The 24688-nt window shown below is 41.1% G+C and overlaps 1 protein-coding gene across 25 annotated transcripts in view; it reads left to right on the forward strand.

The window, feature by feature from the left end:
- The window catches only part of ZHX3 (zinc fingers and homeoboxes 3), a 142974-nt gene that overhangs the window by 77213 nt on the left and 41073 nt on the right, over positions 1-24688 (forward strand). Inside the window, exon 1 of one of the 25 annotated variants that reach the window (XM_058432797.1) lies at positions 8564-11548. The exons of the other annotated variants lie outside the window; for them this stretch is intronic. The gene's annotated coding sequence lies outside the window, so the exon portion shown is untranslated. Of the gene's footprint in view, positions 1-8563; positions 11549-24688 lie in introns of those variants that run through there. 25 annotated transcript variants of the gene reach the window in all.

Raw genomic sequence — 24688 nt, forward strand, 5'->3', positions numbered from 1 at the left:
ATATCTCCCCATATTTCTGCCTTTTCTGTTGTTTTCTGTTCCCTTTTGATGCTTCAGAATTCTTTTAATCATTTCCTTTCTGTTTGAAAAACTTCCTTTAACCATAAAAATGTTGTGCCGCTTCCTTCTGGCCTCCATGGTTTTATTTTTTAATTTTGTTATTTTATTATTTTTTATTTTTAATAGAGACGGGGTTTCACCATGTTGGCCAAGCTGGTCTCAAACTCCTAACCTCAAATGATCTGCCTGCCTTGGCCTCCCAAAGTCATGGGATTACAGGCGTGAGCTAGCATGCCCAGCCAGGCCTCCATGGTTTTAGATAAGAAACCTGTTGTCGCTTGAATTGGTGTTCTCTTATAGGTAGTATGTTGTTTTTCTCTGCTTTCAAGAGTTATTCTTTGTCTTTAATTTACAGAAATATAAGTTAGATGTGTCTTGGTGTGGATTTCTTTGAGTTTATCCTATTTGGGATATGTTCACCTTCTGAATCTAGGTTTACATCCTTCAGCCAATTTGGGGAATTTTCAGTCATTATCTTTTTGAATACTCTTTCAGCCCTTCTTTTTATTCTCTCCTGTGACTCTGATAATATGAATATTGGATCTTTTGCTATTGTTTCATAAGTGCTGGAGGTTCTGTCTGTTTTCAGTCCATCTTCATGGTTTTGCCGTGTTGCCGAGGTTGGTCTCGAGCTCCTGGCCTCAAATGATTAACCCATCTCGGCCTCCCAAAGTACTGGGATTACAGACGTGAGCTACCACGCCTGGCCAACAGGTGATTTTTTTAAATCTACTTTGGACATTTTGTCTATTAGAGTCTGGGTCCTATTTAAATCTTCCATTTTAGCAGGCAGTCACAGTGTTTAGATTTAGCATGTGAGTTGGGATTTACTCTTGTGGTTCCAACGATGATTTACTTTTCAGAGCCTTTGCAGTACTCTTTTGGTCCACTTGGTTTATCTGGTGCTGCCGCGGCTCCCAGTAGTCCCTGTTGGTGCTGTCTGATGGGGGTAAGGAGTTTCTCCAGGCCATGCTGCCTGATATCTAGGTAGAGGAGGGAGTCTCCATCCTGCTGGGATGAAGCTTGCTTCCTGTGGGCCCTGTAGTCGGGGGAAAAAGTGTTTCCCCAGACTGCTTTATTGTTAGTGGGGTCCTGAGCTATCCCCCTTGTTGGTGCTTCCAGCTGGCCTGGTATTGTCGGCAGAACTCCCATTCAATCCTCTGCTGCCCTCTGTTGCTAGGTTGGGGGTTGGGAAACACCCTCTGCCACCTTCTTCTATTGAGTGGGGGTGTGGTCATAAGATGTGCTGCTATGTTGTTCCTCCAATCCTGGGTCCCTAAGTAATTTACCTTCCTTTTTCTTTCAGACTTCTCCTTTGGTTGCCTTTTGTGTTATTTTCAGGATTTACAGTTGTGCTTACAAGGAGGTGGGGGGAGAAATGGGTTTAGACCATCTTGTCTGAATGGTGACAGGGTTCTATTTAACCATTCATCTTTTGGATGCTAAGATTGTTTTAAATGGTGAGTAGATTAGACTTTGTATTGGAAAACTGGGGGAAGGAGGCCTCCCAATGGCCTTGATGTCTGAAAGGCTTTCTTACTCCACAGACTCATGGGCCTGGGCCTGGTTGGCCGCCCAGTGCAGGCTATTACTCATCTGCCTTCCGCTTGCTTGGCTGGTGATGTCAGTTCTCCGTGTCTGCTTTAAAGGCAGGCTTTTCTTGTTCTTATGCTCACTGAATAATGCAGTAGTTTGTTGTACTTTTAGCATGGTTAAAACAGATGAACAGTCACTTTTGTCGGGTCTTTTCTTGGCCTATCCTTTTGGTCAATATTGTTTCCCTTTTGGCAAGGGAATTTTGCAATTGATTTTAAATTCAGTCATGCAAATTGTATTTAATTGTGACTTAACTATGAGTTTTTTTTTTTTAATGTGAACATTTCTGTTTCAGGGCTGCAAAACAATGACCAAGTTTTTCTTATATTAGTGTGAAGAAAGTTTTTAACATTTTCCATTTGTGAATGAGGAATTTGAGGTCATCTCAGTTCTTCCAAAGTAAATGTGCCTTTAAAAAAATCAGAGTGAGAAATCCTTTATAGTGGAAGTCATGGGTAATTTTGTATAGTTTACAAGAATAGTTTTGCACAAATAATTTCAGGTTAAAATTGCATACTATTTGTTCCCACCCATTTCCTTTATTGGCTGTGACACACAGGAATTACGCCCATTGCTTGACTAACCTTTCTGACCTTTTGTTACTTGGCTATAAATTGACTTGGGTCTTTTGCAAAAACACTGTCAGGGGGGAAAAATCTTTTTGTTAGAACCCAGCCAATTCCTGCTTCAGTGGAGAACAGTTTGTTCTCCTGAAGAAATGAGCCAGTTCAGTGAACAGAAAAACATAGCCATAAACTGGCATCGTCAAAAACTGCAAAAGCGATTGCCCACATTCATTCCACAGAGGAGGGAGCTTTATAAAAGAATGAGATTTTGGGGAGAGAAATACAGTTTTGAGCTCCATGGGCTTTAGGTCAATGTAATTGACTCGTTAGAGTGAGCTATAACCACATAAAAAAATTTTCTTTTCCTGAGCTCTGGCAGCCACCAACATTTTAACATTTTAAACAGGAATATTGTGGAATTCTGCTGCTGCCTGCTTTCAGTCCTCTTGACTGTGTTGTATAGCATGTATCCTCTGCATTTCATCTGATGTTCCCATGAGATTGGAAGCTGCCTCTGTTCAGCAATGCAAACATTTCCCAAGTAACTGCTCTGTGCAAAGCTGAGTGTTGTTATACTTTTAGCAGAGAAGACATTAATAATGGTCAGTGAATTACAAAAAAAAAAAAAACCTGAGAAATCATTGTATGACGGGCACAGGTGCAAAGTAGTAGAAAAACGTACAAGACACAGTTCTGGACAGACTGTACCACAGAAGTAGAGGCATTTGAGAGAGGTTTGAAGTCTGTTGAAGAGTTTGCCGAATGGATGAGAAGAGTATTCTCGTCAAAGAGAGGAGTATATGTAAAGCTGGAGAGTGATGACCCAGCATGGGGTTTCAGGTACTATAAGTAGATTTATGCTTGGGTGTAAAGTATAAGGAGGGAAACGAGTAGCAGACAGTGAAACTGGAGAGGCACAGGGACCTGATACCATGGGCCTCAAATGCCACCTGAAACAGTTAGGAATTTATACTGTAGGCCATGGGAGCTCTGTAAGAGCTTGAAGCAGGGGAATGGCCTAGGCAGAGTTGAGGTAGGAAGATGTGGGTTTGTAAGGAACTGTTCAGAAAGGGTGGGTTGGACCAGACTAAGACAGGACCATGATACTAGGCTGAAGTGGGCAGACTTTGTCCTGCAGGGAATCACTGAAGACAATGATATGTGTTCTAGAAAGGCAAATATGGTTGTGATTCAGAGGAGCATACAGGGAGGGCAGAGTGCAGGCAGTGTAGGTTGCTGAAGTTACTGCAGAGGTTTACAAGCCACAGGAGAGGGATGGTGCTGCGAAACCTTACTCAGCGTGCAAGTAGGTCACCGGGGAGTGGAGGGGAAGAGGAAGGAGGCAAAAAGCCTGAACCTGCTACTTAATTCTCCTCTTAAAGATACTTAACAGGCACTTAATGCCTGTTAAAGACACTTCCACACAGACTATCTTGTTTAATTTTTATAGTGGGCCCTATCTTGTCTGTATTCAGATGATTTCCATTGTGCAAACGAGAACTGAGGTTTGGGAGGTTCAATACTTTGCCCAAGACCCAAATGACCTACACTAGGAAGTAGCTGAGTCCAGATTAGAACCCAGGTTCATCCAACTCTGAACACAGTGACATGCCACCCTTGACTAGTACTTGCTATAACTAAGCTGCCCAGTATTAAGCAAGTCTCAAAATGTGTATGTACTCTTTTTTTTCTTTTTTGAAACAGGTTCTCCCTCTGTCACCCAGGCTGGAGTGCGGTGGCATGATCTTGGCTCACTGCAGCCTCGACCTCCTGGGTTCAGGCAATCCTCCTGTCTCAGCCCCGCCGAGTAGCTGGAACTGCAGGCATGAGGTGCATGCCACAATGCCCAGCTAATTTTTGTCTTTTTGTAGAGACAAGGTTTTGTCATATTGTCCAGGCTGGTCTCAAACTCCTAGGCTCAAGCAATCTGCCAGCCTTACCCTCCCATAGTGCCAGGATTACAGGTGTGAGCCACCATGCCCAGCCATGTACATACTCTTTATAAGAGTTCATGTCTATAAATCATAGTACTGCTAATATTTAGATATTAGTTTTTGTTGTTGTTGTTGTTGTTGTTGTTGTTTTCAGATGGAGTCTTGCTCTGTCCCTCAGGCTGGAGTGCAGTGGCACAGTCTCGGCTCACTGCAACCTCCACCTCCTGGGTTCAAGTGATTCTCCTGCTTCGGCCTTCCGAGTAGCTGGGATTACAGGCATGTGCCACGATGCCTGGCTAATTTTTGTATTTTTAGTAGAGATGGGGTTTCCTCATGTTGGCCAGGCTGGTCTTAAACTCCTGACCTCAAGTGTTCCACCCGCCTCAGCCTCCCAAAGTGCTGGGATTACAGGTGTGAGCCACTGCACCTGGCCTAGGTATTAGTATTAATGCTAATACAATTAATATTTCAAAAGCCTGGATTTTTTTCTTCTTAACCTATTACCCTATGAAAACATCAGCTGTATCATTTTATTTGTTAAAATCTCACCATTTTAGAAGAATTGGTTTAGGAGAAAGCCCAACCAAATTGGCAAAAAGTATGAGTGAGTGAGTATGCTTAAATAAATGTAATTTTAAAATGTTCAAGGTGTGTGTATGTGTGCGTAACAATTCACATTAGAATAACAGACTATGGCTTTCAGAAATTAGAGAACTTTTTAGGACTGACACGAACTTAATGTAAGTTTTAGTAAATGTGTGCTTTAATAGGTCTCAGAAAACATACCTTTTAGTATTATATCTGAAGAAGAGGCTTACTAAGCAAAAACCATCTTCAGTGAAGTCCCAGGAGAAATGAATGATTCTCTTTATGCAGCATTCATTCTACCATCATAAGGTCATGGAATCTGGGGTTAGGGCCTAGGAAACGAGATGCAAAAGAACCGGAAACAAACCTGGCCTACTCTATATCAAAAATATATTCCTGGTTAATGGATCAGCTCCTAGTTAGTTACCAAGGGGAAGTACTGTTCCATTTGATATTGGAGACTTGAGGTTCCAGCATTGAAGGCTGTAATTATGGAATGTTGCAAGCTGTCTCTTCAGCATCTCACATTTTCACCCTTTCCTTGCTTGCTGCTTCTCAAACTGGTACCAGAAATAATGAGTTTCCAAGGTAGAAAAGTGCAGGAAATGTGGGTAAAGTATCTCAATCTTAAGATTACTGTATTATTATCTTTGTGGCATCACTGGTAGAAATTGCTAGGTTTTTAAGAAAAAATTAAGGTCTAATGTAACTGAGCTGTGGAGCTGTAGCACGCTTCCCTGCCCAAACAGTTGGAATTATATATAGCACAGGAAAAGAAAGACTGCCCTGCTTTCCTCTAGTGGCTGCTGAGCATAGGAGCAGAGCAGGAGAGGCAGTTATGTAACTGCGTGTGCTCATTAGTTCGGCTGTAAATTCACACAGCTGGGCCTCCGCGGACCCTTTGTTCACGTCAGTGTTAACTCTTGCTCCCTTCTTTGTATCACTGGGGCCTGTGCCTGGCACATAAGGAAATGCTAGAGTCACAGAACTCAAAATACAGCTCCTGACAGTCTAATCTTGCAGAGCAAACAGACAAGCAGGCAGCTACAGCTTGCATGGGGCAAGAGGCTGTGGGTGCTGAAGTGTGAGGAGGCACAGCATGGAGGAGTCTGCCAAACAAGCCCGGAGCCCCTGGCCACACTGGGAGGCCCCTCAGTCTGTGAAGATGCCTCTGAACTTCACTTTCCTTCTCTATAGAAAGGAGCTTGTTATAACTACTTCATACATAGGTATTACATGATGCTGTGAAAATTGAAGGTGGTGACTCACGCAATGTGCCTTGCCCAGAATTGACACTCAGTGGGCATTTTGTAAACATTTACTTGTAGGCCCCTTCCCTTTCCTCAGCCCCCATCCCCAGCCTCAGCTTTACTTTGCTTTCTTTTTACTGGGAAACATGGTCCTTTTTGTGAACACTGTCAGTAGATCTCTTTTGAACCTCAGAATTCTCTCCTCTTTACTCCCTTCTTTTCTTTCCTTCCTCCCTCCCAGAACTAAGTATCCCAACTCCTTTTGCTTTTCCTGGGCCAAAACCCTTCCAAGGGTGAGAGGTGAGGGAATAGGAGACGGCCCAAGAAGGTAAGGATGGCACTGCAGTCACAGACACAACACACATCAGTATTTCTCCTTATTCAGTTCCCCTCCAATCCTCCCAAATAGGCGTGGGAATTCCAGGTTCATTATGACTATTCTATTAGCATTCCCCCTGGTTGTCTTCTCTTTCTTTGATTTACTGAAAGGAGAAAGAGAGTAAGGGTTTTTCTGTTCCAAGCTGCCTGGGTCTAGAATCCATCCTCTCCGCTTATAAATATCCTACTCCCAATCAGGGTCCTACTGGACATTTATCAAAGGGCCCTCATCATGGGATCTCATTTGCTTCCATTTGTCTTTTTTTAAATATGTGTTTTTCAAAAAATAGATACAGGGCCTTCCTTACTCTATTGCCCAGGCTAGTCTTGAACTCCTGGGCTCAAGTGATCCTGTTGGCTCAGCCTCCCAAAGTGGTAGGATTACAGGCGTGAGCTACTGTGCCTGGCCCTCCGTTTGCTTTAAGGTAGTCAGAGTCCATACCTGAGGGAGTTGCTGAGAGGACTTGAGTCACACATCTGTCCCTCTTTCCTATCTGGTTCATGGCTTCCTGTTCTTAATCTGCACCTCCCCAGCCTCCACATTTAGCCAATCCCCAGTTTGTGGCACATCTTCACCAAAGGCACTGGTTCTCAACTAGGGATGACTGTCCCCTAGGGGATATTTGGCAGTGTCTGGAGACTTTTTGGTTGTCATGACCTGGGGACAGTATGCTGTACTGGGATCTAGTGGGCATCTAGTCAGGGATGTTACTAAATATCCTGCAATTTACAAGACAACCCCCCAGCACATAGAATTATCTAGTCCTAAATGTCAATAAAAAGATTGAGAAACCCTGATGTAAGGGGTGGTCCACGAATCCCTTTGTGTTTGCCTGCTTCCAACTGTGTGTTTAAGAGCTTTTGTTAACCTCAAAAGCATCTCCTCCCCAGTGGATGGCTTCACATCTCTTAAGTTTTCCTTTATCCTCACCCCAGTCAGAGTTGATCCTCACCATAGGGTTTCTAAACTGCTTGTGTCCATTCATTGCAGCACTGACCACATTTGCCTTCTAATAGCCCCCTTTAACATGATATGTTCTTTCTCCTTTGAGAGTAGAGTAAGAGCTTGATTATGAGGATGACCATTGAAATCCCATGTATTGTTATTATAATAATAATATTATAAGGCCCCAAACCTCAGCACTAGGGGAGTCAGGGGCACATAGTGGAGTCAGCCCAGAACGTACTGTCAGGAGATTCAGTCTGGTATCCAACTATGATTGTCCAGCTCTGTAACAAAGGATATAACTTTCCTGAACTTTATTTACCTTCCACATAGGTAAGGCAGAAATATCCATTTCCTAAGATTGTTTGAGTCAGTGAGATGTTAGCATAGAACCTGGTCCATAGTGGCCATTCAAATATGGATTGAATCGGGAAAATGAAGCCAAGGTTCCAGATGTGACCCTGATAATAATTGGCTCATGGGGAAAAATGGAACTGTTTCTTATTACCTTGATAGCGGCAATCTTAATTCCAGGCAGCCATGTCACCATTACACTTCTTGAGAATGAAGAGAAGCCCTATTGATGCTGGGCTGGTAGCACATCCTATTCACTGTGGAATTACTAGAAAGTGTTGGTGCTTTCTCCTAATTTCATGGAAGCAAAGGGAAATCCCATACACTTCTGAGTACCCATTATTTTATAGAGGAAATATTTCTCCCTCTCTTGGAGCACTGGGAACCTAGAAGCATACCCTGAAGGTTGGGCGGTCTGCTCCGACCTGGGTACCCAGAAGTCTGCTGCTTTGTAAAGGGACTGCTGAGGCATGAGAGGGACACCACATCCACTTAGACCCACGACTTTCTGGTACATGGAGACATGCACAGAGGAAGTGGTATTACATTTTGTTCAGACATTATAAGACGTTTAGCTTTTTCCACCAAGCTAAAAGTATAGTGACAATTGATCCTGTGGGCAAAGACAATTGCCATATGCTCTTAGGGATAGGGTTATAAAAATCATTTAATTATTAAACAATGGAAGTACTATCTAGTATTTGGCCAGAGGATTTCAAACTTCCTCCATATATGGCCTTATCTCTAGAACAGAATAAAAGTCTGTCCACATCAGGGAAAGAGCTGATTCCATCCTTGGAGATAACTTTGAAAGGTCTTAAGGCCTGTCGAAACGTCGTTGGTTTTCCATTCTGTCAGTGGCTAAAGACATAGTACACTAGTAGGTCATAGGTCAGAGGCCAGCAGACAGATTGTGATGATCAGTTAGGCATCAGTGTTGACAGGGTTCACAAAGCTAACAGCTGTGTATGTGGCTCCTCCTCACGCTATTTGCATTATTTGATTTCTCCTAAGCTACTTTACTCCACATCTCAGGACTTAGCTCTTCACTGTAAATATACTCTTTCTACTGCTCACCCTTAATGGATGTTTGTGTTTTCTTGTCAGCCAGATGTGCTGTGGTTAAGAATCTAGGCTTTGGAATTGGGAATACCTGGCTTTGAATCCTAGCTGTTGCCTGTTGCATGTGTGACTGAGTCAAGTGACTTAGCCATTCAAGCCTTGGTTTCCCAATTTGGAAAATCAAGTTGATATTTAGCTCATAGGGTTATTGTGAGGATCAAATTAAATGAGAAAATAAATGTAAAGCACAGTGCCTGACATCCTATAATTTTATCCAGTTGATGGTAGTAGTAGTTGTTACACTTCTTGAGGGCAGAGACACTATAGTTTTGAACTCTTCCTCCTTGTACCCTGTCTCTTAGAGCTGAGCATCTAGTAGCACTCAAATATTTTAAAATTTGAAATAATGACAGGTACACACATGTACATACACACACATACTCCTAGAGGATAATCTGATAATTTAAAACACTCCAGAGGTCATGATTTTGAAGTGTTTGAGCTTACTTTTATAAATATGATACATAAGGGGTCTAACTCGTGGATTGGAAGAATATTGTTAAAATGTTCATACTACCCAAAGCAATCTACAGAGTCAATGCAATCTCTATCAAAATATGAATGACATTCTTCACAGAAATAGAGAAAACAATTCAAAAATTTGTATTGGAACCACAAACAACCCAGAATAACCAAAGCTATACAGAGCAAAAAGAACAAAACTGGAAGAATCACATTACCTAACTTCAAATTATACACAGAGTTATAGTAACCAAAACAGCATGATATTGGCATAAAAACAGACACATAGACCCACGAAACAGAAATGGGCAAAGATTTCTTGAGTAATACCTGGACAAGCACAGGCAACCAAAGCAAAAATGAACAAATGGAATCACATCAAGTTAAAAAGCTTCTGCACAGCAAGGGGAACAATTAACAAAGTGAAGGGACAACCCACAACATGGGAGAAAATATTTGCAAACTACCTTTCTGACAAGGGATTAATAATCAGAATATATAAAGAGCTCAAACAACTCGATAGGAAAAAAATCTAATCCATTAAAAATGGGCAAGGGATTTGAATAGACATTTCTCAGAAGAAGACATACAAATGGCAAACGGGCATAGGAAAAAGTGCTCAGCATCATTTATCAGAGAAATGCAAATCAAAACTACAATGAGATATCACCTCACCCCAGTTAAAATGACCTTTATCCAAAAGGCAGGCAATAAATAACAAATGCTGGTGAGGATATGGAGAAAAGGGACACCTTGTACACTGTTGGTGGGAATGTAATTTCTCACAGTGGAGAACAGTTTGGAGGTTCCTCTAAAAACTAAAAATAGAGCTATCATAAGATCCAGCCATCCCACTGCTGGGTATATACCCTCAAAAAAGGAAATTAGTATATCAAAGAGATACCTGCACGCTCATGTTTATTGTAGCACTATTCACAATAGCCAAGATTTGGAAGCAACCTATGTGCCCATCAGCAGATGAATGGATAAAGAAAAATGTGGTACATTTACACAATGAAGTACTATTCAACCATAAAAAAGAATGAGATCCTGTCATTTGCAACAACATGGATAGAACTGGAGGTCATTATGTTAAGTGAAATAAGCCAGGAGCAGAAAGACAAACTTTGCGTGTTCTCAGTTACTTGCCGGAGCTAAAAATTAAAAGAATTGAACTCATCGAGATACAGAGTAGAAGGATGGTTACCAGAGGCTGGGAAAGGTAGTAGGGTGGGTGACGGGGGGGAAATAGGGATGGTTCGTGGGTACAAAAAAATTGAATAAGACCTAGTATTTGCCAGCACAACAGGGTGACTATTGTAGAAAATAATCATACATTTACAAGTAACAGTATGATTCAAAGGATAAATACTTGAGGCGATGAATTCCTCATTTACCCTGATGTGATTATTATGCATCGCATGCCTGTACCAAAATATCTCATGTAACCCATAAATATATACACCTACCATGTACCTACAAAAATAAACATTAAAAAAGGGGTTCTAAGATATGTGAGTTACTACTCTTTGCAGTAAGTTCGATGATTTGAAGGGAAAGCATCTGAGCTATGTCATCTCAGCCTTCTGCCAAAATAACTTCACTTGATTGTGATTTACTGTCCCTTGCTGTGCCTTCTGGAGGATCCATATAGGAATGGCCTATTGACCAGCCTGGCCAACATGGCAAAACCCCGCATCTCTATTAAAAAATACAAAAATTAGCCTGGTGTGGTGGCACACACATGCAGTTCCAGCTACTTGGAAGGCTGAGGCAGGAGAATCGCTTAAACCTGGGAGGCAGAAGTTACGGTGAGCCGAGATGGCACCACTGCACTCCAGCCTGGGCAACAGAGCAAGACTCTGTCTCAAAAAAAAAAAAAAAAAAAAGGAATGGCCTATTGAGTGTGACTACATCTTTCCAAACTAAGCCTCCTGCTTTACCTATTTTCTCTTAAACACAGTTCCAAAACATTCTTCGCCTTGGGTTTCCCTTCAAAAGAATTTATCTCTGTGTAAGAATAAACATTTGTCTTTGTTAAATGATAAAAATAGTGTCACTTAAAATACATTTCCATATTTGCCCTTGATACTGGAAATCACAGGGTCAAATTCAGTGCCAGGTGAAGGGTGGAGGACATTCTAATTGTTCCCCTTCTCACAATGTTTCTTCTCCCTCCCTCCCTAGTCCCTTCCATAGGAAACGGAGTGTTTGTTTCTGTCGTCTGGTAGAAGAGGGATTGGTCCCACCCCCAGCTCCAGGGATGGATCTTGATTGTTTAAGCCCAGTCAGGTAAACCACACACCTGTTGTACAGTGGTTAACCCAGTGGCAGTCATGCTAAGAGGTTTGTTCATGGCTGGGCATGTGACCTGTGCAGGCCACCAGCATGCTTGCTGAGGACTTTGGGAAGAAGCCTCTTCAGTCTTCTGATAGACCTCCCCAAGACGGCCCTCTCTCTGTGTCCTCCTGGATGTTTGGGACATGAAGCTTGGGGCTGCTGGAGTTATCTTGCTGTCACAAGGGAAGCTACCCCTAGGATGTGGTTAACGAAGTAGAAAGAAAGAAAATAGGCCCTTGTTGGCCAGGTGCGGTGGCTCACGCCTGCAATACCAGCACTTTGGGAGGCCGAGGTGGGCGGATCATGAGGTCAGGAGATCGAGACCATCCTGGCTAACATGCTGAAACCCCGTCTCTACTAAAAATGCAAAAAAAAAAAAAAAATTAATGGGGCATGGTGGTGGGCGCCTATAGCCCCAGCTACTCGGGAGGCTGAGGCAGGAGAATGGCGTGAGCCCGGGAAGTGGAGCTTGCAGTGAGCTGAGATCGTGCCACTGCACTCCAGCCTGGGCGATAGAGCAAGACTCCGTCTCCCTCCCCCGACCAAAAAAAAAAAGCCCTTGTTTTCATCATAGAGCAACTGACTCAAACTCAACCTGAAGCCGCTGAACTTTCCATTTGCATGTGCCAGCAAACCACCTCTATTATGTAAGCCCTTTCAAATTAGGTTTCTTACTTGCATCTTAGAATCCAAATGGTGCTTGATACATTTCCTTGTATTTTGTGTATTTTAGTGATTCTAACTCGTGGACCAAGACCCTACCTTGGAGGTTGGGGAACGGGTTGGAAGGGCTCTATTTTGGCAAGGAATGGATTGTTTATGTGAGCATATTTCTGCAAAGTAAGGAAATGTCTTGCCTATATATGTATTAATATTTTTCAAATTTATGCTGTTTTGGTGAAATATAAATTTAGATAAAAATACTGAATTTGTAGGTTTTTATCCTGTATTTTTCACAATGAGATGTTAGAAGCATCATGTAAATTTGTCCAAAAAGATTTTGTTTTTTTGCAGAAATTTTTGACTTGAGGAAGAAGCTCTTGCTTAGATAGATGTTTCCACCCTCTGTCCCTCTTTCCTTTCCTTCTTTCTTCTCTTCTCCCACCTTCACTCCCTGCTCCCTTCCTTTTTTTCCCCTCTTAGTCTCTGTTATTACCCTGTTTTCCTTCTGTTGAGTCTTGTTACTCAAACTCTGTTAGAAATAGTTGAGATATAAATTCTAATTAATTTTATTTGGATGCCTATGTTAAGCTTCATTTAACTTTTCAGATCCTGCATCTATGAGTTCGACATAAATGCAAACAAATAATGGGTATTGAGTGCTTTAATAGCAAGGGACCCAAAGTAAAGTTCATTCTCCATGCAACAAACTGGGTGTTGGATGGGAATGCTTATAATGATTGACCCCTATTTTTTGGTAGTAAGCAAGAAACTACAGGTAAAGTGTAATTGATGTATTTAACAAGTGCTCACTGTGTGCACATCGCCATTAGTGTAGCTGAGCAGTGCAGCACTGAACCCTTACCTCAAAGATCTTATAGTTTATTGGAGAGAAGAGACATGTACACCATATACTGTGTAAGCCAGGGCTGTGTTTTATAAGGGAATATGTAAGTTGACATTCTGGAACGTCTTTCTTAGAATTATCCTGCCAGAAGAGCCCTCTAGAACCTTGTGTTTAATAAATATTGATCACCGCCATTATAAAATATGCTGTTTGTTAATAAAACATTTTCTTTTTTTTAATTATACTTTAAGTTTTAGGGTACATGTGCACAACATGCAGGTTTGTTACATATATATATGTGTGCCATGTTGGTGTGCTGCACCCATTAACTCTTCATTTAACATTAAGTATATCTCCTAATGCTATCCCTCCCACCTCCCTCTACCCCACAACAGGCCCTGGTGTGTGATGTTCCCCCTTCCTGTGTCCATGTGTTCTCATTGTTCAGTTCTCACCTATGAGTGAGAACATGTGCTGTTTGGTTTTTTGTCCTTGCGATAGTTTGCTGAGAATGATGGTTTCCAGCTTCATCCATGTCCCTACAAAGAACATGAACTCATCATTTTTTATGGCTGCATAGTATTCCATGGTGTATATGTGCCACATTTTCTTAATCCAGTCTATGATTGTTGGATATGTGGGTTGGTTCCAAGTCTTTGCTATTGTGAATAGTGCTGCAATAAACATACGTGTGCATGTGTCTTTATAGCAGCATGTTTTATAATCCTTTGGGTATATACCCAGTAATGGGATGGCTGGGTCAAATGGCATTTCTAGTTCTAGATCCCTGAGGAATCACCACACTGACTTCCACAATGGTTGAACTAGTTTACAGTCCCACCAACAGTGTAAAAGTGTTCCTATTTCTCCACATCCTCTCCAGCACCTGTTGTTTCCTGACTTTTTAATGATGGCCATTCTAACTGGTGTGAGATGGTACCTCATTGTGGTTTTGATTTGCATTTCTCTGATGGCCAGTGATGATGAGCATTTTTTCATGTGTCTTTTGGCTGCATAAATGTCTTCTTTTGAGAAGTGTCTGTTCATATCCTTTGCCCACTTTTTGATTGGGGGGGTTGTTTTTTTCTTGTAAATTTGTTTGAGTTCATTGTAGATTCTGGATATTAGCTCTTTGTCAGATGAGTAGATTGCAAAAATTGTCTCCCATTGTGTAGGTTGCCTGTTCACTCTGATGGTAGTTTCTTTTGCTGTGCAGAAGCTCTTTAGTTTAATGAGATCCCATTTGTCAATTTTGGCTTTTGTTGCCATTGCTTTTGGTGTTTTAGACATGAAGTCCTTGCCCACGCCTATGGCCTGAATGGTATTGCCTAGGTTTTCTTGTAGGATTTTAATGGTTTTAGGTCTAACATTTAAGTCTTTAATCCATCTTGAATTAATTTTTGTATAAGGTGTAAGGAAGGGATCCAGTTTCAGCTTTCTACATATGGCTGGCCAGTTTTCCCAGCACCATTTATTAAACAGGGAATCCTTTCCCCATTTCTTGTTTTTGTCAGGTTTGTCAAAGATCAGATAGTTGTAGATATGTGGCATTATTTCTGAGGGCTCTGTTCTGTTCCATTGGTCTATATCCCTGTTTTGGTACCAGTACCATGCTGTTTTGGTTACTGTAGCTTTGTAGTATAGTTTGAAGTCAGGTAGCGTGATGCCTCCAGCTTTGTTCTTTTGGCTTAGGATTGACTTGGCGATGCGGGCTCTTTTTTGGTTCCATATGAACTTTAAAGTAGTTTTTTCCAATTCTGTGAAGAAAGTCATTGGTAGTTTGATGGGGATGGCATTGAATCTATAAATTACCTTGGGCAGTATGGCCATTTTCACGATATTGATTCTTCCTACCCATGAGCATGGAATGTTCTTCCATTTGTTTGTATCCTCTTTTATTTCATTGAGCAGTGGTTTGTAGTTCTCCTTAAAGAGGTCCTTCACTTCCTTTGTAAGTTGGATTCCTAGGTATTTTATTCTCTTTGAAGCAATTGTGAATGGGAGTTCACTCATGATTTGGCTCTCTGTTTGTCTGTGATTGGTGTATAAGAATGCTTGTGATTTTTGCACATTGATTTTGTATCCTGAGACTTTGCTGAAGTTGCCTATTAGCTTAAGGAGATTTTGGGCTGAGATAATGGGGTTTTCTAGATATACAATCATGTCATCTGCAAACAGGGACAATTTGACTTCCTCATTTCCTAATCGAATACCCTTTATTTCCTTCTCCTGCCTGATTGCCCTGGCCAGAACTTCCAACACTATGTTGAATAGGAGTGGTGAGAGAGGGCATTCCTGTCTTGTGCCAGTTTTCAAAGGGAATGCTTCCAGTTTTTGCCCATTCAGTATGATATTGGCTGTGGGTTTGTCATAAATAGCTCTTGTTATTTTGAGATATGTCCCATCAATACCTAATTTATTGAGAGTTTTTAGCATGAAGGGTTGTTGAATTTTGTCAGTGGCCTTTTCTGCATCTATCGAGGTAATCATGTGGTTTTTGTCTTTGGTTCTGTTTATATGATGGATTACGTTTATTGATTTGCATATGTTGAACCAGCCTTGCATCCCAGGGCTGAAGCCAACTTGGTCATGGTGGATAAGCTTTTTGATGTGCTGCTGGATTCAGTTTGCCAGCATTGAGGATTTTTGCATCGATGTTCATCAGGGATATTGGTCTAAAATTCTCTTTTTTTATTGTGTCTCTGCCAGGCTTTGGTATCAGGATAATAAAACATATTTTCTATTCTACCTTTTTCTTGGCCATTTTTTTTTTTTTTTTAGCTATACACAGCCTTTTGGTTTGTTTGTTTTGTTGTTGTTGTTGTTTGTCGTAGAACCAACATTTTGGCACTACCCCCCTACTCCCAGCCATGTGTGCACATACATGGCACACACTGAGTTTGCTGCAAGTACAGCGTTATAGTAATTCAAAATTATAACTGTCTCTCATGGAAAAGAGGCTGCCTGCTGGTTTGGCATGGGGATAAGTGAACTAGCTGAACTGTACTCATTTCCTACTAAACAACGTATGGCTGAATGCAAGTGAGAGAGACTTACAAGGACAACCTTGAACTATCTCCCAGTTTGTTCAAAACAAAACCAAAGAAACTTACCAACTCTGGTATTTCATGTCAGCAGTGACAAAGGCTTACTGAACTCCCCAGTAGGTGCCTGGCCCTGCATGCTGCTTCTAGAATGCCAGCGGGAAGGCCAGGCCGAGCAGCCAGCTGGCTGTGGAGCCCTTATTCTAAGACTGTGCTGCCACTTTCTTGTGACACTGGAGTCAAAAGCAAAAAGGGGCTTGCAGCCAGTAACCAAAGGGCTGTATTCAAGCAGTGACCTATTTTTACTCTGTAATCGGGTTGGGTTTCTCTTTTTCCCTCGCGAGGCAATAATCTCAAATTCTTCTGAGTGCTCAAGAAGCCAGTTCCCTGTTACCTCTTTGGCTTGGTTGTTTTTCACTTTGACGTAGGTCACTCTTAACTTGAGGACAGGAATATCTGTCCCTTTTCCCTGATTTGAGGGTAGGAGTTGGTTTATGTGTATAAAACGGAGAGATGGGAAAACATGAACCAAGGTAAGGATAGATGGCTTCTGAGGAGGAACAAAACCAGGTGAACTAGATAGAGAAAGGTATTTGGGATCATAGGTCCAGGGTTCTGCCCTTTCAAACCCTAATCACACATATGAACTAATTGCTTAGCTTAGTCATCAAATTTTGCTTGTGCTTCATATGTGCTGGGTGTCAGAGGCATAGAAATAAAAAGGTAGAGCTCTTGCTTCAGCCCACAGTCTTGTGGGGGAGGAATCTTGTACCCACAATTACAATGCAGTGCCACCAGTTCAACAGGGGAGTTGGGCCCAAGTGAGGCTGTTAGATGTTGCTGGGGAGGGGGCATAAGAAGGGTATCAGAGGAATTCCTCCTGAGCTTCTTAGTCAGACCCTTTGCTACTCCAGCCTGTCTCACTTCCATCAGATCAGTGCCTAGTCTGTATTGGGTTTTTTGTTTGCTTGTTTGTTGCCATTTAGGTCTGTGCTATGTATAATCTGCAAGGGTCAGTTCTTCAGGTGGGATTTTCGTGTCTCTTCAAGGAGACCTTTGGGACCGGAGGACAGTGTGCCACGTAGCACCATTCTCCAAAAGGTGACATGTCGTGGGACCTTTATGCCTAGGATGTTACATATTCCTGTCTCGTCTGCCTGGACAACTTCTTTTCATCCTGTAAGACTTGTTTTTAGCAAAAGTCCTGCTCTCACAGGATATAAGTTCTGCTCTGATGTCTTGATCGTTCTTGTCTGCTGTCTCCATTGCCTTTTTCCTCTCTTCTTAGCATGTAAAGCCTTGAGCTTCAACTCATGCTTCAACTGATCTATTTACACCCATATCTATCTATGTTCCCCTACTGCACTGTGAATCTCAGACACAGGGCATATGTTTTATTCACCTAGGACATACCAGTTGCTTAGCAATGGTGAGTCACATGAAGGAAGTATATGTATCATGTGAATGAAGTTCCCATCTGGCACCAAGATGGCTAAAGATACTGAGAGGGCTGTAAAAGATTCTTGATTGGGTCTCAAACTTTTTGAGCTCATTGAATGTCTTTTGTACTTAAAAGGATGTGAGGAAGGTTTTGCAGCATAAAGCCTAGGAGGATGTAAAAAGTGGCTGGCTGGGATTTGGGAGACAGAGATCAGTAAAGAAGGGTGTATACACCACAACATAGCAGAGAGAATGTCTAAGGGAACACCCCCATTTAGGTGTTGCTTAACTTTTATATGTAATATACTCCAGAACACAGGGCAAAATTCACATTATCTGGCAGATATTATCATGTCTCAGCATGGCATGGTCATGTGCCAGCTAGTTGTATCAGAGTCTGAATTCAGCATTCAAAAGGTGATTGGGAAGTATCCAAGTTTGCTATAGGCAGAAGTTGAGGTTGCTTGTGTAACAGGCTTCCTGGTACCTCCTGGTAACAGGGAGAAATGCATCGTAGGTGCTTGATAAAGATGGATGTAGTGATTAAACGAACCCTAAGACCAGCCTTGTCTAAGTTTCTCCTGATTCTGTCATGGTTTGGACCTTACATTTTGAAAAATACTGATACACATCAAGAATTTTCTGGCCGGGCACGGTGGCTCACGCCTGTAATCCCAGCACTTTGGGAGGCCGAGGTGGGCGGATCACGAGGTCAGGAGATCGAGACCATCCTGCTAACACGGTGAAACCCCATCTCTACTAAAAAATACAAAAAATTAGCTGGGCGAGATGGCGGGCGCCTGTAATCCCAGCTACTCAGGAGGCTGAGGCAGGAGAATGGCGTGAACCCGGGAGGCGGAGCTTGCAGTGAGCCGAGATTGTGCCACTGCACTCCAGCCTGGACGACAGCGAGACTCCGTCTCAAAAAAAAAAAAAAAATTTTCCTAGATTAAAAGACAGCTATGTACACCAGAGGGTGCTGTGTTTCAATTTTCATATCTCTTTCTTTTCCACTCCTGTGGTTGTATGCTACGTGATTCATTTGAGGACTAGCCAGTTGAGAATTTGCCCTCAACAAAGGACTGTTGAAGACCTGAACACACCCTACCCACTTACTGCTTTCCCAGCATAACAGATGAGTTCAGACATGGCTACACCACATACTCCCCAGGTCTGCTTTGCTGTATACTAGTTCTTAACCATTGAGTTTTTTGTTTAAAACTAGACCTTTTTTTTTTTTTTTTATGCTGCAGCTTAAGTCCATTTTCAATATTCTTTCTTTGGTGAAAATGGAGACCATCTGGTCATCATCCTCTGTATAATAACAATGATTGAAGATGGTTATTAAGTCACCCTTCGGCCTTTTCTCTTGCCTAGGCAAAATTGTCTTCGTTTCTGTGGCCATTACCCATAAATCTCATTTTCCAACCCTTTAATCATCTTGGTGGCTTCCTTTGAAAACAACTTCAAAGGCTGTTTCACTGCCTCTATTTTGGTGGGGTCTGGGCTGTCAGCGTTTAATGGATACGGAATGTGGTTGTTTTAACCATCTAGTTTCCATAGATAGTTTCCACATCTCCAGGCCAATCACTGTCGTTAACCATTAGGAGCTGCTTTACCATCTTTTCATTGTGATATACTTTATAAATATTATTGATTAATGTGTTGCTTTGAAAATACAAATTTTAGCTTGTGAATAATTTTAGCTGTTGGCTGATAGAATTTTACAGCCTCATTTATGGCATTTGAGGTTCTTTACTAAGCTATTTGATTGTAAGTGAATATGTTATCTTTTATTAGAGGATATATTAATTGTGTTTTATTCATTTATTAACTTAACATCTCTGATTGCCTGCCATGTGTCAGGCTCTGTACTAAGGATTGAGGACCCAAAGATGAACAAAACATGGGGCCTAATTCAAAGAGTTCACAATCTGGAGAGAAAGTCAGCCACATACAAAAAAATTATAAGGTAGAATGTGCTATAAAAAATGATTTAGGTACAATGGAAGTTTAGAAAGGCTTCACTGAAGATGTCATATTTGAATTGGGTCTGAGCATGAATTAGTCTTCAGGTGAGGGAGGGGGTTAAAGAAAACTCTAATGAAGGGACTCTAGTATGTGTGAAGGCAAGGAGGCTGGTGTGTTTAGGTTGCAGCAAACCAAGTACAGCCAGGCTTGGACTTGAGTGACTGGAAAGACAGGAAGATGCCATGCTGAGAAAAACTGCCCATGCCAAGCTGAGAAATGTTCAACAGAAACATAAGGTGAGCTGCATATGTCATTTAAAATGTTCTAGGAGCCACATTTAAAAAAAATCAAAATTAGCAAGTCAAAAAATAAAAAGCAATGGGGGGAGATTAAATACATATTACTAAGTGAAACAAGCCAATCCCAAAAGGCTACATACCTATGATTCCAACTATATGACATTCTGGAAAAGGCAAAACTATAGAGACAGTAAAATGATCAGTGGTTGCCAGGGGTTAGGGAGGAGGGAGGGATGAACAGGCAGAGCACAGAAGATTTTTAGAGCAGTAGAACTATTTTGTATGATATTATAACATTGTAGATACGTATCATTATAAATTTGTCCATACCCATAGAATGTACACCAAGAGTGAACTCTAACGTAAACTGTGGACTTTGGGTGATAATGATGTGTCAGTGTAGATTGATCAGTTGTAACAAATGTACCATTCTGGTGCGGGATGTGGATAATGGAGTAGGCTATGCATGTGTGGGGCAGTGGGTATATGGGAAATATCTATACCTTCTGTTTTGCTGTGAACCTGATCTAAAAAATAGCCTACTAAGAAACACAAGTCAAATTAATTTTAATAATACATTTTATTTAACCTGATTTATCAGAAATACTAATATTTAACATGTAATTGATATAAAAGTTATTAACTAGATATTTTACTCTTTTTGGTACTGAGTCTTTGATATCTGGTCTGCATTTTACATTTACAGTACATCTCAATTCACATTAGCCACATTTCAGATACTCAGTACACACATGAGTACTTATGGCTAGTGGCTGCTGTGTTGGACGGGGCAGGTCTTGAAACCTGGACTTGCCTGACTCAGAAGCCTCAATTCTCAGCCACAGTGATACCCTGCTCCCTAAGTACTATAATGATAAACACAAGAGGAGAGGAGCTTTCAGATGATCATCTAATCCCATGATGTTAGCTGTTGCTCTTCACACTGCCCCGTGGCTCCAGTCTGAAGCATCTAGGCAGTGCTGTCCAACAGAAATATAGTGAGAGCCAATACGTGTTGATAAGTGTCCTATGGGCCACATTGAAACAGTAAAAAAAAAAAAAAATTAATCTAAGAATGTATTTAACCCAATATATCCAAAATATTATTTCAACATCTATTTAATATTAAAAATTGTTAATGAAGGCATGTAGACCAATGGAGTAGAATGGAGAGACCAGAAACAAATCCTCACACATAAGGTCAAATGATTTTTTTACAAGGATGCCAAGACCTTTCAATGGGAATAGGACAGTCTTTTCAATAAATGGTGCTGAGAAAACTGGCTATCTACATGGAAAATAATGGAATTGGATCCTTACCTTACACCATATATATAAAAGTTAACTCAAAATGAATCAAAGACCTAAACAATCCTGATCTAAAACTATAAAATGCTTAGAAGAAAACAGAGGAGAAAAGCTTCATTACACTTGCAAACCATATATCTAATAAAGGGGTAATATCTAGAACATATAGAGAATTTCTACAACCCAATAAAAGCAACAAAAAACCCCAGACAACCTGATTAAAATGGTCAAAGGACTTGAGTAGATATTTATTCAAAGAAGATACACAAATGAACAATAAGCACATTAAAAACGCTCAGCGTTAATATAATTAGGCAATACAAATCAAAACCACAGTGAAATACAGCCTCACACCCATTAGGATGGCAACTCTGAAGAAAAAAAAGAAAATAACAAGTATTGCCATGGATGTGGAGAACTCTTGGGAACTCAGTGCACTGTTGGTGGGAATGTAAAATGGTGCAGCTGTTATGGAAAACAGTATGGCAATTCCTCAAGAAATTAAAAATAGAATCACCATGTGATTCAGCAATTCCACTTCTGGGTAGATACCCAGAAGAGTTAATAGTAGGGACTCAAAGAGATTGTATGTCCATGTTCATAGCAACATTATTCTTAATAGGCAAAAGGTAGAAGCAACCCAAGTGTTCATTGATGGATGGATGGATAAAATGTGGTATATACATACAGAGGGATATCATTCAGCCTTTAAAAGGAAGTAAATACTGACATATACTATAGTATGGATGAAACTTGAGGATATTATGCTAAGTTAAATTGATCAGTTATGAAAAGGCAAATACTATATGAGTCCACTTATATAAAATACCTGGAGTAGCCAAATCTACAGAGACAGAAAGCAGAATGGTAGTTGTCAGGAGTCAGGAGTGGGCAGGAAATGGGAGTTATTGTTTAATGGGTGTAAGCTTTCAGTTTTATAAGGCGAAGAGTTCTGGAGGCAGATGGTGATGATGGTTGTACAACAATGTGACTGTGTTAATACTTAATGCTACTGAACTCTCCACCTAAAAGTGATTAAGATGGTAAATTTTATGTTATGTGTATTTTACCACAATTTCTAAAAGTCCCTCTACTGAGAAAAGATGTAAGTGCTTCCGAGACCATTAACATTTCATGTAGGAAAAGAGAAGAAGAAGAGAGATGTGAATAAAGGAAACTAGGAAAAAAAATAAGTATGCTTGGAAATCTGGATGTATGGTGCAGTGGACTGAATGTATCTCCTAAAATTCATGTGTTGAAATTTTAATCCCTAATGTGATTGTCTTAGGAGCTGAGGCCTTTGGAGGGTAATTAGGTCACTGGGATGGAGCTCTCATGAATGGAACTAGTGGTCTTATAAAAGAGACCCCAGACACTCCCTGGTCCCTTCTGCCATGTAAGGACAGTGGGAAGTTGTCTGTCTATGAGGAAGTAGGCCCTCACCAGACACTGAATATGCCAGTACATTCATCTTGGACTTCCTGGTCTCAAGAACTGTGAGAAATACATTTCTGTTGTTTATAAGCCATCCGGTCTATGGTATTTTTGTTATAGCAGCCCAAACGGACTAAGACAAGTGGTGAGAGGTAAAATGAAGATTTAGGAAGTGGACCTAGGCTGTATTTTTTATTTGCTTGTTTCATTTTTTGGAAGGGTGAGTGCCAGGGTCAACAGAGCCAGAAATTTATGCATGTAGTTTTTTAAAACCTGCAGGGATCAATGGCAGTTGGAAGTAATGGATTTGGAACTTGGCAGATAGGTCAGGGCTGGCAAGGGTGATTTGGAAATCTCTTGGGTAGAGGAGATTGCAAAGTCCTGGGCATGAGTTTGCTCCCTTTGGAGAGGTTATAGAGGTGTGGGTCTTAACTTCCTTTGGGTCCTGAGTGGTTTGAGACTTGAAGGAGTAGGAAAGAGCCACTTGACTGATGACCTTGGTGCAAGTGGTTTGGGCAGAAGGGGAGGAAGGAATGGGGCCTGCAATGCACCAAAGATAGATGAGCAAGGAAGTTGAATGAGTGGGACAGAGGCAGGCTGGCATGGGGGAGGGGGAAGATGGGAGAGGCCAGTTAGGGGATCTTTTCTATTTTTTATGAGATTTAAGTGGTGTCTCAAGTAATACCACTATGATATACTTGGACTAGAAATTTTCTTGTCCAAGTGTATCATAGAAACAACCAATAACAAATAACCAACCAATATGTAATAACAAACCAATATATAATATTAAAGCAGTCCTTTTGCTTAAAAACAGATAAATAGAACTTTTATCAAATTCATAATGGCAAACACATTACATCAGTTCTTAGATGTATCCGTTCTCAGAATATATGACATCAAGAGAAGCTCTTAGAAACTTCTGATTTAGGCTCCTGAAGTCTCATGGAAAGGAAATAAATATGCTAACTATCTTGCAGCAGAAGTTAACGCCTCCCCCAGTACTCTCCTGAGTGTATCACTGGTGAGTGTGGGTTCATGCACACGCACTCACATATTGCAGGAAGAAGGCTGAGATGCGAATAGGGAGATATATTTACTTCATTCCTGATAAATAGTTGTTGGAGTTTTATATTTTGCACCATCACAGCCACTCTCATTTTCAGGATTTATGATTGACTTTATTGCTTTTTAGATTAGAGAAGGCTCAGGTACTGAGAACTATTCCTCTCCTTTCCTTTTGCCTCACCTTGATGCTCTAAGGTTTCTCAAAGACAGAGCAAGTATCTTCAGAAGCCTCCCAATGCATCTTCCATTTGGCTGTCAACATCTCTGTTCTGCTGCCCCCCACCCCAGGACAATAATGTGAAAATGAAGAGCTCTGGGAAAATACAGAACTTTATTAAATCCAGTTGATCCCATTATTGGGCAGCATAAGATTGGAAGGGGATTTGCAGAGAAATATCCTGGCTCTAATGATAAGGCTGATCAACCTAGTGAATAGGACTTAATCTCACCTGTCAAGGGAAACTGATACTTCCTGATGAAATATTAACAGCATTCAAAACACTACTCATAAAGTAAACATTTTAGAAACTGTCCTGGGTCGACTAAGGTAGAGCCATAGCCCTCTATTTTTCCAGGGGGCTTAGACCCTGGGTACCTGCCGCTTCATTCTGCTCACACCTGGGGCAGTACCCTTCTCTGGATGAGGGACCTAGAGTTCCTCCAACAGAAAGGGATAGGAAAGGTGTAATAGCTTCCTTCCCTTTTGGACAAGTAAAATAAATTTTAAATTTGACCTGTTGGATTCACTTGAAAATAGAGGAACCAGGAGGTTATCAGAAAGGACTAGGGAGTGAGCTGAGAGGAAGATAATTTGATGACAGGATCAAAAAAGGTGAAGACGAATTGATGACTCCTGTGATTTCTGCTGTGCTGCCAGCATCATAGGATTGTGGAGAGCTTAAGAAAAAGTGTATACCCAAAAGAATAAAAAATAAGATCCCAAAGAGATATTTGCACACCCATATTCACTGCAGCATTATTCACAATAACCAAGAGGGGGAAGTAACCTAAATGTCCATCA

The sequence above is a fragment of the Hylobates moloch genome, unplaced genomic scaffold, assembly GCF_009828535.3.
Source record: "Hylobates moloch isolate HMO894 unplaced genomic scaffold, HMol_V3 SCAFFOLD_21, whole genome shotgun sequence".
In the NCBI taxonomy this organism is placed as follows: Eukaryota; Metazoa; Chordata; class Mammalia; order Primates; family Hylobatidae; genus Hylobates; species Hylobates moloch.